Here is an 18,585-nt window from a genome sequence, read left to right on the forward strand (position 1 = left end):
TGGAACTTGTTACTTAAGGTTAAAGAGATGATCAAATCTAGTTATCTCTCATGCATCTCAAATTGATCTTGTAGTATTTATCTTCAGGATATAAATGAGCTTGGATCGATACAATAGAACAGAAGTAGATTATGCAGGAATTGTAGGTAAATCTGCATCGAACGGATCTGCATTGAGAAATCTATTTCTGAATCTGTTGGACATAACTGGCAACGTAGCAAACTAACTTATTTCTAAATTGTCAATTCAACTTCTGTATTCTTTCTTCTGCTTTGATCTTTCGAGGTGTAAAGTTATATAACAATAAAATATATCTTAAAATATAAAAGACATAGTGAGCCTTTCTATTCATCAAAGAATCTACCTGATTCCCTAGCTTTTTAGAAATTTATATTTCTTTTTTAATATTAATTTAAATTCATGTAAAGGGTGTCCCAAAATTAACGCAAGATTTGAATTTGCCATTTGTGCAGTGAAGTGTTGGCAACCCTGAAAAAAAGCATTTTGACAGCTAACAGTATAGGGTTATTAAAAATGGAGCGTTACACGATAGAACAACGTGTCTTCATTATTAAAGAATATTTCAAAAATAGTGAAAGCTTGGCGGCTGCAGTTCGAAAATTTCATACAAAATATGGTCGGAATAGTGTTTTAACTTCGTCAACTGTGAAGAGATTAATTGAAAAATTCATGGAGACTGGATCCGTTGGAGACGCCAAACACACTGGTCGTCCAAAAACAAGCCGTTCAAATGTGAATGTCGAAGCAGTGCGTGAGAGTGTTGCTGACAATCCAGGAACCTCAATTCGACGTCGTGGACAAGAATTGCAAATTTCAAGAACCTTTCAACAGCGTATACTCACCAAAGACCTGTGTCTTCATGCTTACAAAATTCATTTAACACAACAATTGAAGCCTAATGACCATGGACAGAGAAGAGAGTTCGTTGAATGGATTATTGAACATCAACAAATGGACCCTGATTTTTCGAGCAAAATCATCCTAAGCGATGAAGCACATTTTCATCTTGATGGCTTTGTCAATCGCCAAAATTGCTGCATTTGGGGTTCGGAGAACCCACATGTGACTGTCGAAAATCAAATGCATCCACAACGCGTGACTGTATGGTGTGGATTTTGGGCTGGAGGCATACTTGGGCCATACTTTTTTGAAAATGATGCTGGCCAAGCAGTGACTGTTACTGGTGCTCGATATCGCGACATGATTACACAGTGTGTAATGATGTGTCCAATATGTGGTTTCAACAAGATGGTGCCACATGTCATACAGCCCGTGAAACAATTCAATTACTGCATGAGACATTTCCAGGTAGTGCACTCTCTCGTTTCGGTGATCAAAATTGGCCTCCTAGATCGTGTGATTTAACAATATTAGACTTCTTTTTATGGGGTTGTTTGAAATCACAAGTTCATGTCAACAAGCCCACAACCACCCGTGCATTAACGAAATTCAGCGACATTTATGCATGTGTGCATGTGTATGCAAAGCCGTGGAGGCCATTTGTCCGATGTGTTATTCCATACATAACCCTATCCTATGTACTTTACGAGTCAATAAAAATATAACTATCAAAAGACTAAAAACGGCGTTTTCTATTTAATTCAAATCTTGCGCTAATTTTGGGAAACCCTTTACATTGGACACGCGTTTTTTTAATTAATGGTATCAATAATGTCGAGCACATCAAATCATGCCCCGTCTGTGCCGTCAAGAAAACATTTTCGAAACACTGCTGCCAACTAATAGTAGCAAGCTCAACTTGGCGAGTAATCAATCTACTTTTGTGAAGGCTCAAGGAACTGTCAGACTCCAGGCCACCGTTGGAGTCGAATCAAGGTCAGTAAATTTTGATAATAACTTATTAGTTCCTGATCTTCGGTAAAGAACTTCACAGTGTTTAAACGATACAGCGCAATAGAACGTGACAACAATGGCCACGTGAAGCTCATAGCTAACTCGGTCAGCTGATATGTACTACCTTCGACAAACTATAGAATCCTCCAGGGCTTGTTGATTCAAGAGCCAAGACAACAACGTCTGACATCCAGGTGTGGCATGAGCGGCTAGGCCATCTCAACTCAAGAGATTTTGTTATTGCCGAATAACAACACTGCTACAGGGATCGCTTTGAAGAGTTGTGAACAATTACCTCCATGCACCATTTGCTTGGAGGGAAAACTGTCTGATAAGCCATTTTCTATCCCAACAGAGAGAAGTGACCAGCCTTTACACATTGTCCATTCGGATGTCTTTGGACCTGTGCAAACACAGTCCCATAGTGGTGGAATATACTTCGTCTTTTTTATAGATGATTACTTGCGATGGTGTGAAGTCTACATCATAAAAAACAAAAGTGATGTCTACAAAACGTTTCTAACCTACAAGAGTTTCGTCGAAAGCAAACCGGATACAAAATCAAAGCACTTCAGAAAGATAATTTTACGGAGTATTGTTAAAATACATTCCATGAATACCTCCAGTCACAAGGAATCAAAGGAAGATACTCCGCACCATTCACGCCTCAGTAAAATGGTGTAAGCGAAAGGAAAAACCGAACCTTGGTCGAGATGGTCAGGTGCATGGTCCTACAGGCTGTACTTTTTTCCATCATTTTGGGCAGAAGCTATTTGTTCAGCGAGTTATTGGAGAAATCATTGTCCGTCGAAAAGCATCAATGGTAAAACACATTTAAATTGTGTTTGGGAAAAATCCCGAACATCTTCAAACAATCGGTTCCAGAGCTTTTGTTCTTAATAAAGAACTAAACAAAGATAAATTCACAGCTCAGTGAACTGAAGAAAGATTTGTTGGCTATTCAAGTGAAGTCAAGGCGTATAGATCACAAGAAATGTACAATTTTTTGATATTCCCGAAAATATATTCGAGAATCGAGATATTATTTCAAGCAATACGAAGACTGGCACAATCAAGTTACTGGTGGTAGCGAGTGCTGACGATGTTGTTAAACCTTCTATTGAACGATGTGTTGGTGTTGCAACGAGAAGAAAGGCCCGCCTTGTAGCACAAGGTTTTCCTCAACAGCCAGGTATAGACTACAGAACAATATTTGCTCCCGTGGCCCGAATATAATCTATACGTCTTATGCTCGCGATAGCTGCGAAATATCAACAGTAGGTTTATCAGGTTAATATAACATCAGCTTGTTTAAATGGTGCATTAAACGAAGATATTCATATGAAGCCTCCGCCTTTGCTGGAAGATGTCTTGGAGGGAATAATCCAAAGTAAATAAAAAAATAACATCATTGCTCAGATGGCAAAAGTCTGGTTGGAATCATTCCGTGAAGGAAAACAGGTGTGTTTGCTGAAAAAGGCCCTATATGGCTTAAAACAAGCCGGCTTTCAGTGGAACCTTCATCATGGCAAAAGCTTCAACAGTTGGGACTTAAATCGCCAAATTCTGATCCATGCGTTTATGTAGCGTGGAAAAATAGAAATATCCTGATTATTTCCATCTATGTTGACGATGTTCTTCTATGATCGAAGGATGTGAACTGGATTAACTCAATGAAAAGTAAATTGATGATGGGTTTTGAAGTAAAACACCTTGAAGAGGCTAAATATTGTCTCGAAATCGAAATAAATCAAGATTCAAACTTGATTTCCATAAATTAAAAGGGATGCATTCGCAATTTATTGCACAGATTTGCCATGGATCAAGCCAAACCACTTAGCATTCCCATGAAACCTTACTCAAGACTTGTGAAGGATAAAAATTCGCCAGGAAAAGAAAGTCCCCCGTATAAAGAGTTAATTGGGGGACTGATGTATGCTGCTGTTTTTTCCGGGCCAGATTTATATCTCATTCAACAAGTATGCTTGCCCATTGGGGTGCTGCAAGGCATGTCTTACGCTATCTTCAAGGAACAATTGACTTTGGATTGCGATATTCTTCAAATCAAGAAGGTGTACTTGGATGCGTTGATTCTGATTGGGGGAGGTGCGTCATAGATAGGTCATACACTGGATACACATTTACATTTTCAAATGCAGTCTTTAGCTGGAAGTCTCAAAAACAAGAACAGTGGCTCTGTCCTCCACCGAGCCTGAATATATGGTTATCTCAGAGGCTATGAAGTAGGCCATTCATCTTAGAACTTTTCTTAAGGAACTTAATCTTCCATACTTGGAAAAGATCACTTTATATAACGATAATCGTGGTGCCGGACTTCTTGCTCGAAACCATGTTTTTCATCAAAGGACTAAGCATATAGACATCCGACACCATTTTATTCGGGATGTCTTATCTAAAGGTAACATAAATCTCGAATACTTACAAAATGAGAGAAATGCCCGCTGATGTTCTAACCCAGGTCCTACCTGGCCCAAAGCATTACCATTGCCTATCAAGACTTGGAATAATCAAGGTTTGAGTATCGTGTTGGACATACCTGGCAATTTTCTGCTCAAACATAGCTACCAACCTAACGTAGCAAACTAACTTATTTCTAATCTGTCAATTCAACTTCTGTATTCTTTCTTCTGCTTTGATCTTTCCAGGTGTAAAGTTATACAACAATTAAATTTATCTTTAAATATAAATGTAATCACTGTGCCTTTTTATTCATTAAAAAAAATTCCCTGATTTCCTAGCGTTTTAAACCAGATGTAAGCAGAGTAAAAGACTATTCACATGGGAGCGATCAACGACCAACGAATCAACGAATACTCGTCCATTATGACATTTCATTCCTATGGCTTGTTCTTATCCCCCATACAGATGTACAACAAAGACTAGAATAAAATATGGCCAACTGTCAAAAAATTGATTTCCAACTAAGGCAACTTCATTGGAAAGATGACTGGAAAGTAAGTCAAGGAAAATCTCTTAAAGGTCTTGCACAAGCAAACAACGAATGAACAAATGGACGAACAAACGTGATTTTACACATTTCGAAAAGTCAATTTCAAACAAAAACACATATACATTTAAAAAAAAACCATTGTTAGGATAATAAAATTTCCATTTTGTTCTCAAAAACAGGTAAATATTGTAAAAGCAGTTTGATAGTAACGAATTGCAGTGTGGTTTCTACGAACTGTCAAACTCTATTCGCGTTCCACATACCATCCACACTGCAACGAATACATTTTTCGCTCACTACATAACTTCAAAATTATACTACTCTTGTTTTTGTGTGAAAGATCATGGCGGAGGAAAATATGGAGAAAAGGGTAATTTAATTCGGCGCTGTCTGCGAATAGAAATAAAGCCCATGTGAAAGAAAAGTCAAAATATGCCAAGATCTACAGTTCGCAGTTAGTAGTTCGTAGCTCATGTGTCATCTGCATGATGCTTAGGACGAACACGAATATTTTATTCGTTGAAGTATGGATCGTATGTGGAACTAAAATATAGTTTGACAGTTCGTTAAAATCAGATTGCAATTCGTTGTTTACTTAAATTTCTCTTATTTTGGCAATGAAAAAGCTTATTTTATTACCTTCGATTAACTAAGGCTATATTTCTAACTTGTTTTACAATTGACATAGAATTTTTGTTTATAAATTGTTTAAAATCACATTTATTAATTCAATAGTGTGTAAACTTTTTGAAGAGAAACTGTCTATTTTAAACTTAAAATGTGTATACATATAATTAAAATTTAACCATTAAAAATTTCGTCTATGTCAAAAAAAAAATTGTTCATAAAAGTTAAAATAAATAAATGCTTAAAAATACAACTTTACCAATTGGAAGCTGCTCTAAATTCCAAAAACCCATTGAAACAAATTGTGTGATTCTGAACCTTAAGGCCTGAGTGGTGAGTAATTTACACCTTCTCAAATGAAACACCTTTTGTTTATATGCTTTTAAAATAATAACTATGTCGTCATTTCGAAGACAATGTATCTAATTGAGGCATAATTTCACACTACAAAGATCTATTGATGCACTTTTGCCGCTGACAGACCGCGGCAGGCAAATGAAAAGATGAATAGTGTGCAACAACAATCTCTTATCTCTACAACAACATCAACAACAACAGTAACAACAAAAACATGAATTAGAAATTATTAAACATATTATTATAGTTAATGGAATAGAGTAACATTGTATATCGTACAGGAATATATAGTGAAAGGCATCATCAACAGGTTTAGAAATTATAGTTTAAAGAAAAATTGTATAGTTTGAAGTACATGTTTAAAATTCAACATTCCGAACTTCTTGAAGAGCTATGAATAAGATTAATTTAATATTTTTGTCTCGCATTAATTGGTTCAAGAACCGGATAAACGTTTTGCGGAGCTTATAAAAATAATATTTGTTTCGCCTCTGTCTTTGTGGTTAAACTCTTTTAATGTGGAAAAATTAATTGAAGCCCATGACAGTAGTCGGTGGTGTACACAAGACTTAATATTTGACAAATGGCATTATCCATCCATGTGCTGCAATTGAGGATAAATATTTGTTCAACATGCAATGGACGTTCATATTCATACGGCACACTTCAATTTAATCAAAAGGCAACACAAAAACCCTTATTTCCCTTTTCTACAGTGAAATTAGTTATACTGGAGATTTGACAGATGGCAGATATAATATGTGACGTATTAGAGGGAGAAAGAAAGTAAACAAAACCAGGTTAGGTTATTGTGGCTGTCCAAGATGAAAACGGACACACTTAAGCCAGTTTAATGGCCCATTATGATACCACATGAATCTTAAGGCTTCCCCCTAAGCTCAATGGAACCACCTTGAGTCCCTTACGAAACGTGAGAGGCTGATTATACCGATATGGTTTAGATCGTTAAAGAAGAATTCTCATAGGTAATTTTTGCGTTTTCGAGCCAGAGCAGGTGAAGAACTGTTTCTTCCTCTTCCTCGTCCATACAGCTTCTGCAAAAGTCATTTGAGAATACGCCTAGTCTCGTGGCGTGCTTTCCTATTAGACAGTGTCGGTTATGACACCTATTATCGAGCTTATATGCGATGTGCTTAGAGAGAGCAAGCTCTTTGAACGTTTTAAATCCAGTGTTGGCCAGATGTTTTTTGTGACTTAACACGTGGTGATGTTGTTCCACCTGGTGCCTGCCCTCCTCACAGCGTCTTGGACTAGCAGCAGTTTACAAGTAGCGATTGGTATGCCAGTACTAACTGTACCGTTCCTGGCGAGTTCATCTGCCTTACAGTTACCTGGAATGTCCCTATGGCCCGGCACCCAGCAAAGGTGAATATTTAACTGTTGCGCTATCTCCATTAGAGATGATCGACAGTTATGGACTGTTATAGAGTTTGTAGAGACAGAGTCCAGAGATTTAATAGCGGCCTGGCTATCTGAGAAAATACGGATATCAGATGTTGATAGGCTATCACTCTGAAGCCCGTCGCATCCAGACTAGTTATGATTTCATTCACCACTAGTTTCCACAGGAGAGGGGATAGAACACTACCTTGCGGTGACCCTCTACTAACGAATCGTCTACCAGAAGAGTTGCAAAGTTCTGAGTTAATTATTCTTCTAGTAAGCATTAAATGAATTAACTCCCGAAGTGAACTCTACAGATGTGATTGCGGATGTGTCCACGTTGTTAAAGGCGCCTTCGATGTCAAGGAAAGCAACCATAGTGAACTCTTTATGATTTAGGGCATATTCGACGATGCGTACTAAAGTGTGTAACGCTGTTTCTACCGATTTACCTTTACAGTAGGCATGTTGAGACGATCACATAAGTCTTGTATCAATACTTGCCCTTAAATGGATATCAATCAATCTTTCCAAGGTCTTAAGAAGGAATGATGATAGACTTATAGGTCGCAGATCTTTAGGATTGACTTGCTAGCATTTACCTGCTTTGGGTATAAAAACAAATTAACTTCTCCCCATGCCGAAACATGGACCATGTAAAAACAGCTGGTAAAAATTGCCTCAAGGATTGGTGGAATTATATCAGAAGTCTTTTGTAACTCGGCTGGTATTATCCCATCTGGTCCTTCAGATTTAAATGGTTTGGAGCTGTTGAGAGCCCATTATAGATTGTCCCCTGTGATCAGACCTTGTGGATATGTTGTATTACAACTGGAACGCATATAATTGTTGCAAGTTTCGGTAAGAGAACTACCAGGAAAGTGAGTGTCCAATAGTAAGTTCAGCGATTCATTACTTGAATTTGTCCAGAACCCGTCTGCTTTTTACAAGCAGCTTGGCATTGCTGGAAAGAATTTTCCGTAACCTAGAGGCTTCAGAAGTTTCTTCTATCGTGCCACAGAAGGATCGGCAAAAAGATCGCTTAGATTTCCTTTGTGCATTCTTGTAAATTCTTAGGGATTCTTTGTAAGAGTCCCAGTGAGAGGCTAGTCTTGCTGCTTTGGCCCGGTTGAAAAGTTTCCTGCATTTTTTCCTCAGCGAGTCAAGCTCTGAGGCCCACCATTGTGGTTTCCTCTTTCCTTTTATGTGTACAAGTGGACAAGCAATTTCTAGCAATTGTTGTCAAGTTCATTAGCGTTAGAGGAAGGACTAGATCGTCCACGTTCTAGTAAACTTTGTAATAAGTTCCTGTATGAAGCCCAGTCAGTTTTCCGATAGTTTCGAAAAGTCAATAGACTCGGGTTATCATCCACATTTATATTGAAATGGATATATCTATGATCAGAGAACGAGTGTTCTTTGGATACTTTACAGTCCAAGATCATATGGTGTATAGTATCTGAGACAAGAGTTATGTCTAAGACTTCTTGTCGAGTTTTAATTATGAAGGTTTGTTCATTTCCAACATTACTTACTAAGAGGTTAGTACCAAGAATATAATCAAAAAGAGACTCACCTCTGTCGTTGATATTCGTACTGCCTCATACAGTATGATGGGCGTTAGCATCGCTCCCAATAATTAGGCGGATCCTTTGCCTTTCCGCTTCAGCGACGACTTTCTCCAGGGTTTTTCGAGGGAGAGGGCCAAGGTGGTCATGGCCAAGATACGCCGACACAAGCCAGAAACTTAGTTTGGTTGTTTCCAGCCTAGCTACGGTGGTATCTTTGTCACTGAAACGATACGTTTCACTAGTATGCAAGATCTAGGTTCACCTTTATCTGTCACACATAGTCTGTAGTACCCAATATTCCTGAGTCCTCGAACAACAGATCCCACAATCCATGGCTCTTGGAACAGGACAATGTCTTCCCCGTTTCTTGCCAGACGAAGAAGAAGTGAGGCCTAGGTCTTTATGGAGTGTTGGAGGCAGATCAACCTCCACCACGGTTATTTTCTGATCCTCTGAGTCTGGGGATGAACCCTAAAGTTCGTCCTCGCTCAGAAGGTTCAAGTTAAGGTCGTCCTCAGTCTCCATTAAGGATGGACTGTCTCCGACTTTTGTAGAGGGTGGAGTCGCGATTGGAGAGGGCATGGGTGCGTCTGTTAGGAGAGAAGACGATGTCCCAGGCCCACCAACCGCTAGTTCACCTTCGGTTGTTTTTGGGCCCGCTATTCGCTTTAAACCATCCTTTTTATAGATTCGAATTTTAATGGATTCGAAGCCATAGTCTATGGAGCCCTCGTTTAGGGCTAGAGGAGCCAATGATTCTTTATTGAGTACCACAATGGCACTCCTATTAAGACCCTTCCCTTCCTCTAGCATGGCTTCCAGTTATGCGTTAGAAGGGACGGGTCACAAACTCATCATCTCGAGAATGACCTCGATACCAGCAGGTTCGATTGGAATCCAAATGCGGGGTCTAGGACTGCTACGAATGTCATCCATAGCGACAACCTCGAGTTTCGCACCTGGCCAAACTTCACCTAACCGGCTGACAGCGAGCTTGTAATACGATGACTCTGAGACAATTGACGTTTATGTTTTTAAAGTTTCTGAGAACTTGCTCAGTCAGATTGGCAGAGCTAGAGAATGAAATGTGAGCAAAATTCACTATTCATTCTCACCTAGCAATCAAATTAACTTTGTATTTCTTTTTTTCTTTTTTAAAGTTAATTTGAAAGAGAAGTCTTGAGAAATATGAATCTTTATTCTCAGTTTTCTGACAGCAAAAGTGAGAAAGACAGAAACCCCGGAGATCCTAGAAATATAAACTGGCCTATTCAATTTTCTTTAAATGTCAAATTTCATCAAAATGTTTATTTGGTATTTTCCAATACAAATATATAAAGTTGCAAATACAATTTGTACCCTTAAGCTTGTATCAATATTAATTGCTGCCAGTTTTTACAATCTTAACGGTAGTTGAACATTAGTTAGATTTTATTACCTACGTGATGCTATGCAAATTTACTTTTTAAAAATGCTAATTTATAGTCTGTGTTTTTTGTTAAAAAAAAAAATAATATAAATCTACAGTCATCAATTTCGATGGCAGTTCTATTCTATTCTACACTACATCTCTCCCTTATAAATAAAAAACATGTGACAAGGTTAAATTAATTACTAACACCGAAAACAAAACCATGCCGGTATAAAGTTGATTCACTTATTACAAAATTGTATGTCTAATTTCATAAATACATACATATAAAAGTACACTGGAAAAAAAAAACAAAGAAAAATAATGTTTGATTTTTTGACATGTGACGTATGTTTTTCGAAACAAAAAGCCCAAACAAAATGTCATTCATTCTGAATGGTGAATAGTAGCGTATTTTGACATAACATCTGCAAAAAATGAACACCTACCTATTTTGTCATTTTATTGTGGGATTTTTAAGCTCAGATCAGAGAATTGATCTGCCAAAAATCAATATCTGATTTTTTTTACGCAAACACGTCAGAGACCCCAAGATGTGTTTTTTTTTTCAATCAGAGCTAGCTAAAGCATCTTGCACATGACCTACGAACTGCGAACTGTCGATGGTCGAATATTTTGACTTTTCTTTCACATGAGCTTTATTTCTATTCGCAGACAGCGATGAATTGTCAATTTATAATTACCCTTTTTAACAAACAAAACAAAAGTGGTATAATTTTGAGGTTAAGTTGAGCACGAACAATTTATTCGTTGCAATGTGGATGGTATGTGGAACACGAATAGAGTTTGACAGTTCGTAGCAACCACACGTTCGTTATTACCAAATTGTTTTTACAAAATTGTCTTGTTTTAGAGAACAAAATGCAATTTTATCCTAACATAAGCGTCAAAATTGGTTTCTTATAATTTAAATGTGTTTTTGTTTGAAATTGACTTTTTGAAATGTGTAAAATCACGTTTGTTCGTTCATTCGTTAATTCGTTGTTCGCTCTGATGTGCAAGGCCCTTAAGAGATAAAATTACCGGACGAATTGAGGAGAAAAAATCCGAGCGTGGCTAACTTCACTTTTGTTTCGAATGGTATAAAAAAGACCCTGTTTACAAGGGTAGATTGAGGAATCGAATCAAAATCGAGATTTTGAGATATCGCGGCACCAAATCGAATTTAAATGGAATCGAAATGACAATCTGGCGATTTCTTAATTCTTCGATTCAAGTACAAACAAATATTTTCGATTCAACTCGACGCACAGAGTAAAATCCTAATTCAATTCAGATTCACTGCTCTTTGCTTACGGGGTAACCGATGGAAAATTCTAAAACGTTTGACAGTTCAGTTCTCCCGTGTGCTTCATAAATAATTTGGAGAGCTCTGATTAAACTGTGTTCTGAGCTTAAAAAGAAAAATGGCTATTGTCATGAATAGGTATATCATGAACGTCAAATTTATATCTACTTGAAGTTGGTTGCAGTTCTTGTTTAAGTAGCACTTTTCTTAAATTTGGTTTTCTTTCTGTGTAGTTTAATTTATTTATTTTCAAAACAAAATGAAAATAAAAGAATAAACAGACAAACATCAACGACAATCGACTTGATGAGCCGAGGAGACAATTTTAATGTTTGTAGTTGTTGTTGTTGTTATGCGTTGTTGTCTGTCAAATACAATCTTTTCGAAAGGGCTTAATGGATGCAGTTGAATAACGATTTTTAAATACACCATGCATCACGTACATATATACGTTTTGAATTAATCCATGTATGTAATGGCATACAATGGACAAACCGGGCAGCGGCAACTGTGCGGCCGGGCGGCGCATGCACAGACAAATGAAATGACATCTATATCCGGCTTTGGCCTTGAAAAAACGCAGCAAATGTTCTCTTTTTTGTTTTTATCTTTTGTTTATGCTTACCTTATTTTAAATTCACTTTTTTATATATATTTATTTCAAAAACAAGCTCATGAATGACGGTACAATAATGGGAAGTTATAAGTGTAATTTTAATGTCGTGGGTGTGTTTGTTTTCTTTTCGTTGCTCATGTTACCAGGTTTTTGTTTCAAGTACCTGCCTTCTCCATTTTGTATTTTTAAATGGAACATACTCATCATAGAGGAGAATGATGGAATTAAAACATAAAGATTCATAAAATCGTATGTACGTATATATTTGACAGATAATTGTATGGCATTTTTTAGGTAATTTTGCTTACGGGTGTAAGGCGTCTTAGGTATAATTATTTTAAAACACTTCAGAGTTATGACATGTGCTCCCTAAAGAAATTAATCAAGTGGCGTAATGGTTACATTCAAAGGTTATTATTGAGAAATTTGGTAATGAACTGTCAAACAAGCTGTCACAAAAAACGGCGTTGGCAATTTTAAGTTACTCATTTCTAAAACGAAAAACGCCAGTAACATGAAACTACAATACACAATATCACATGAATAAATGCTATATTTATCTTTCTATGCTTAGACATCAACGATATCAATGTCAATTGATTTTTAGATTCACATTAATGTATTTTGCGAGTACTTCAGATACCTCCATCTACATTTTTAGGGTTGAAATAAGAATTACAATTTGACAAGGCTTAAACTTCAAAATAAGACAAATACAACAAAAGTTGCGTTTGACAGTTCATACAACTTAGCCCACCCATAGCCTTTCCTATAAAAGTCACCTAAAAGGCCTTGAACATGAGAGCGAACAACGAATGAACGAATGGACGAACAAACGTGTTCTTACACATTTCAAACAGTCAATTTCAATTAAAAACACATTTAAATTATAAGAAACCAATTGACACTAATGTTAGGATAATACAATTTGAATTTTGTTCTATAAAACAAGACGATTTTGTAAAAACAGTTTGGTAGTAACGAATTGCAGTGTGATTGCTACGAACTGTCAAACTCTTCGCGTTCCACATACCATCCACACTGCAACGAATAAAGTGTTCGCGATCAACTTAACTTCAAATTTATACCACTCTTGTTTGATTTGTTGAAAAGGGTTATTTTAAATTGACAATTGGTCGCTGTCTGCGAATAGAAATAAAGCTCACGTGAAAGAAAAGTCAAAACATGTGAACATCCACAGTTCGCAGTTCGTAGCTCATGTGCAAGATGCTTAAGTTATTTTGATACTTACAACTGTTTCTCGCTCAAAATTTTTGACAGCTAACTTATATTATGACTTCGAAAACAAAATAAATAACTTTATAATTTAATGACGATGGGAAATATTAAAAAATGTATTCCTAAAATGAGTGTTTTGTTGTCCAAACAGCGCTTTTTATAAACAACGTTATAAAACTTAGGTGACACCTGCTGTGTGCAAGTTTGTGGACCTACGAGTATTATACCAGTTAACAACAGTCATGTTTTACGCCATTGCTTGGTGAGAACAGACGAGAATGTGGCTGCTATAAACGAGAGCATGGCATTTAACTTTTCAAGCTCTAGCCTAAAGAGAATTCAGCACAAAGACCTGAGATTGAGATTATTGGTAAAATGTCGAGAGATGTCAGCTTCAAAAGTGACAGCTGCTCAAACAGTTGGCTAGTCAACATTAATGGCTGAAAGAAAAACACGCTTCAGCTTCGGCTTCGCCTGGCGTTTACGAGATCAGCCATAGGGACTTGATGTATTCTATCACAATGAAGCTTCGACCTCAGGTTTCATTTAAAAGCCCGTTCACACGATTCGATATTTTCACCGTATCGGATATTTTCTCGATTCGGTGTCTTTCGGTTAGAGCGTTCAGACAGTACGGTAATTTTACCGTACACCGTACTCAATCCTACACCGCCGACACACTACGACTGTATACAGTATACACACTACGACTAGCAATAAATTATTCGATAGTAGCCTAGACGAAAAATGATGTCAAAATATGGAATCGTCTGAACGCACTGTCTATAAATACATTGCAACGATGAGCCGAATCGGTTTTTTTACTGTACGACCGAAAACGATTTGCAGAGACAAAACCGAATAACAAAATCGACCTAATCGGTAATTTTACTGTATACAAATAAATGCCGCATCGTCTGAATATACTATATTATATTGACACTGGCTTATACGGTAAAATCGACAATACGGCAAAACCGCCGATTCGGGATCGTGTGAACGGGCACTAACAATCGTAAGGAAATAACGTAATGTTTCGTAGTGCGTCTCCAAACGGAAGCTCTAATTTAAATTTGCTGAACAATTGCTTTGTCTGACAGCTCAACAGCTGTAAAAAAGTCAACAAACAGAAGACTCCAATTAGTTATTATAGGCTTTTTTCGATTTCAAAACTCATATTTTGTTTGTATTTTGAGAAAACAGCTGCTAATGACAGAAGTGTCATTTTAGAAATGTCATATTGTAAGTGTCATTCAAAGCAACCTGTTCGTGCTTCGGCCATAAATCTCTTGTTGGAAAGCCCTTAAAGGCAGAATGCTTTAAGAACGTTGGGAAATATTGAAACCTTATTTCCAAAGTTAGTGCTTTGTTGTCGAAACAGTTCTTTTTCTTAAACCAAGTTTTGATCTAATTAGAGTATTGAGAGACTGCTATTGACAGTCGTATGGTGTGACCAGGCGCGAATGTGGTTGTACTCATTTCACGAACATCAAACTCGCCGTCGATGTTTACAGGTCAACATTTCACCCACTAGCAGAAAATTCTGAGATTTTTCGTAAAATGTCAAAAGATGACAGCTTCAAAAGTGACAGCTGCTCAGATAGCGGGCTATTCAAAACTATTCAAAGCTATTTGTTTTTCATTTCCTTGGATGTCTTTAACTGTTAACCTTAATTTTTGTTACTATATTATAATTTTTTCTTTGTCTTTCTTTCAAAACACTGTCGTTTGTTTGTGGAAAGATAACAAATCAAAAAAACACATGTAAGATATACGTGATATGATATGATGACTTATTATGTCCATGACCGTGTTGACTAAAACCTTTATCACTCGTTGCACCCTCTTATATGTAATAACTGAAGTAAAAATAAAATAATTTTAGTTTTTCAAAAGCTTCAACTTCAAGACTTTTTTGTACATTATTCCTTTTCACCTTGTTCGTCACTGTGAATTTCTTCATCTTATCTTCTTACAATATTCTTACAAAAAAACATCTCTTAAGACGACTTCTCACTTGGTACTTGAAATCAGAGCTGTCGAAAGTCATTTTTTAAGTATTTATAATAGTTATAGTACTTATTTAGTTTTGAAGATTAGATTTATGTTTGAGTTTAAGTACTAGAAAAATAGCACTTCATTAAGGACTTATGCCCAATTTCATAAACAACTTTTATACATTCAACAGGATTTTAAACCGTAAAATGGGATATTAAGGCTCATTAAATTTTAAAAGTGTCATTAAAAAATTAATATGACAGATTAACAGCTGATGTTTTGCTTCGTAAAATTTGTATTGTCAATGTTTGGAGATACAGAACGGTTAGGTTAGCAAATTTAACATTTCCTTACTATTTATAATATCATTTTTATGATTTCAATTTTTAATTAAAATATTAGATTGGTAATCTTCATCTGACGAAGAAGAACATCATATAGGTTAGGTTAGGTTGAAGTGGCTGTCCAGATGTCATTGACTCATCTAGACCTCAAGGGTCCATTGTGATACCACTAAGTAGGTTACTCATGGGAGAGTAATGAACTTAAACAAACCATTTTGTACTTTTAATGAAGTGAAAAAGACATTTTGTGTCAATCGTTGCCAGTTCACTGGTGTTATCGAAGAAGGGATTACCAAAAAGTAATTCCTTCTAATGGAGAGTGCTGTACATGTAGATAGAAGGTGTTGAACTGTTTTCTCTTCCTCCTCGTCCATGCAGCTTCTACAGAAGTCATTTGTGTAGACCCCCAGCCTCACAGCATGTCTTCCTATGAGGCCCGTTATTACTCCAATTGTAGAGCTTATACTTTGTCTGCTCAGTGATATCAAGCCTTTTGACCGTTTTAAGTCTATACTTGGCCATATTTGCTTGGTTGCTAGGCAGGTTTTACTCTGTGACCATCTAGCATTTATTGTTTCTAGAGCATATTGCTTGAGAAGATATTTGCATGCAGCAAGTGGTGTTCCCATGTTATGTTTTTGTCTAACATTAGGCAGAAGTGTTCCGTTTTTGGCGAGCTCATCGGCTTTGTAATTTCTCGGAATGTCTCTGTGGCCCGGCACCCAAATGAGGTGAATATTAAACTGTTCCGTCATCTCATTCAGAGATGATCGACAATCGTGGACTGTTTGAGAGTTTGTGGAGACAGACGAGAGAGATTTTAGAGCGGCTTGGCTGTCTGAGAAGGATAGACTGAGATTCAGTGGTTCCGAATAGATACCACTTGAACCGTCTTTATAGAAGTGTACCACATCGTCTTCCAAGGGTCTCTCTTCTTCCCAGGAGTGTCCTTAAAGGGATAGACACATGGAAGCTTTTATCGAGTAGTCTAAGCGATCTGGGATAGATCTGAAACTGTCTAGAATAGTAGTATGTCCAGTATTGTTACTGGTCCATTGAGAGGTGGCTCTCAGCCTCACACATGAGTTGGCTGCCACCATTTTGGAGAAGATGTCAAGAGGTGTTAGGTTTAAAAGCACTTCCAGTGCTGCGGTTTGGTATTCCTCTAATCTTGGGTGGGCTAATCTGAGGAATTTTATATCTTCTCGAAAAGAGTATTAATTCTGTTTTATGTTGATTGACGTCCAATCCACATTGCTTAGCCCATTTTGTTAGCCTATTTAAGGCATTTTGTAGGAATTCCGAGAGAACTTGGGGGTGCTTCCCATATACGGATATTGCAACGTCGTCAGCATAGGCAATCACCTTGAAACCCTCTGCTTCCAATGATGTAAGTAGGTCGTTTACTACCATGTTCCATAAAAGAGGCGAAAGGACCCCACCTTGGGGATTTACCGATCTGGTGGTAGTAAAACTTCTCATATTATAAATTATTGTCCTGCTTTTGAGCATGAGACTTATAAGATACTACGAGTGATTTCTCTAATTTCAGCTTATCCATTGCTGTTGTGATCGCCTGGTAACTGACGTTGTTGAAAGCTCCTTCAATATCTAGGAACGCTACTAAGTTATATTCTATGTATTCGAGAGAATGCTCAATAATACGTACTAGCGATTGAAGTGCTGATTCTACTGATTTTCCCTTAGAGTAAGCATGTTGAGCTGTGGAAATGAGACATGGTTTTAAGTTATGTCTGTTGTAAATTTCAATCAATCTTTCCAAGGTTTTAAGAAGGAAGGATGATAGGCTGATTGGTCGTAGATCTTTAGGTTTAACGTGTGAGGCTCTTCCCTTCTTTAGAAATAAAGACTACTTTTGTCATTCTCCAGGCTTTGGGAATGTATCTCAACCTTAAACAGCTTGTCACAATGATTTCCAATGGTGGAATGATCATATACAGTGCTCTACAAAAGTTTGCGTACAACGATGACATTGAAAAAAATAGCTGTCATTCACAAACGATGATTGATACATTTTTTTGGAAGGTATAGTTCAATAAAATAATGTTCAAGGCTTTGATATATACTAATATAAATAAACTTAATATTGTCCATTAAAATAAAAAAAAAAAAAAAACGAAAAAGATGTGACCCCAAACATACCGCACATAATCCACATATTTGGCTGGCATACAGCACTCCCCACTTGCTGAGAACCTCACCACAGAGTCCAGATATAATCCCCATTGAGCACCTATGGCATGCTTTAGAAAGGAAGATCCGCATCCACAATATCCGAAATAAAGCTCAGTTAAAAGAAGCCTTATTATCTAAATGGAATGATATAAGCAGTTCTTTATACAGATAAACTTGTAGGGTCCATGCAAAACCGCTTAAGAGAGGTCATAAGGCTAAAAGGATATCCGACGAAATACTGACACCAAAAGTAATAAAGAACAATAATTATTTTTCTTTTTTTTACGCTTTTTTCATAACATTTAAAGCAGCACGCAAACTTTTGTGGATAATTTTCAAACTTTTTTTTTGTTTCAATTTGTTTATTTCTGAATAAAGAATATTTTGTTTATTTATGTTATAAAAAATCAAATTCTTGAATATTGTTTAATTCAAATATACCTTTCAAAAATTGTATCACTCATCGTTTGTGAATAACAGCGTTTTTTTCAATAATTCATCATTGTACGCAGACTTTTGTGGAGCACTGTAGTTATTCAAGACACGCGATTACTCAAACGGTTTTTTGATTTTGAAGAAACTTACTCCATAGTATTATAAGATTCTTGTCATTTATTTCAACACATAATGCTTCTCACTTTTTCTCACACAATTCGCTTAATAGAAA

The 18,585-nt window shown here is 36.8% G+C and overlaps 1 protein-coding gene across 2 annotated transcripts in view; it reads left to right on the forward strand.

The window, feature by feature from the left end:
* The window catches only part of LOC129953624 (myosin heavy chain 95F), a 98,721-nt gene that overhangs the window by 25,382 nt on the left and 54,754 nt on the right, over positions 1–18,585 (forward strand). The window lies entirely within an intron of this gene.

This window comes from Eupeodes corollae, chromosome 1, assembly GCF_945859685.1.
Source record: "Eupeodes corollae chromosome 1, idEupCoro1.1, whole genome shotgun sequence".
In the NCBI taxonomy this organism is placed as follows: Eukaryota; Metazoa; Arthropoda; class Insecta; order Diptera; family Syrphidae; genus Eupeodes; species Eupeodes corollae.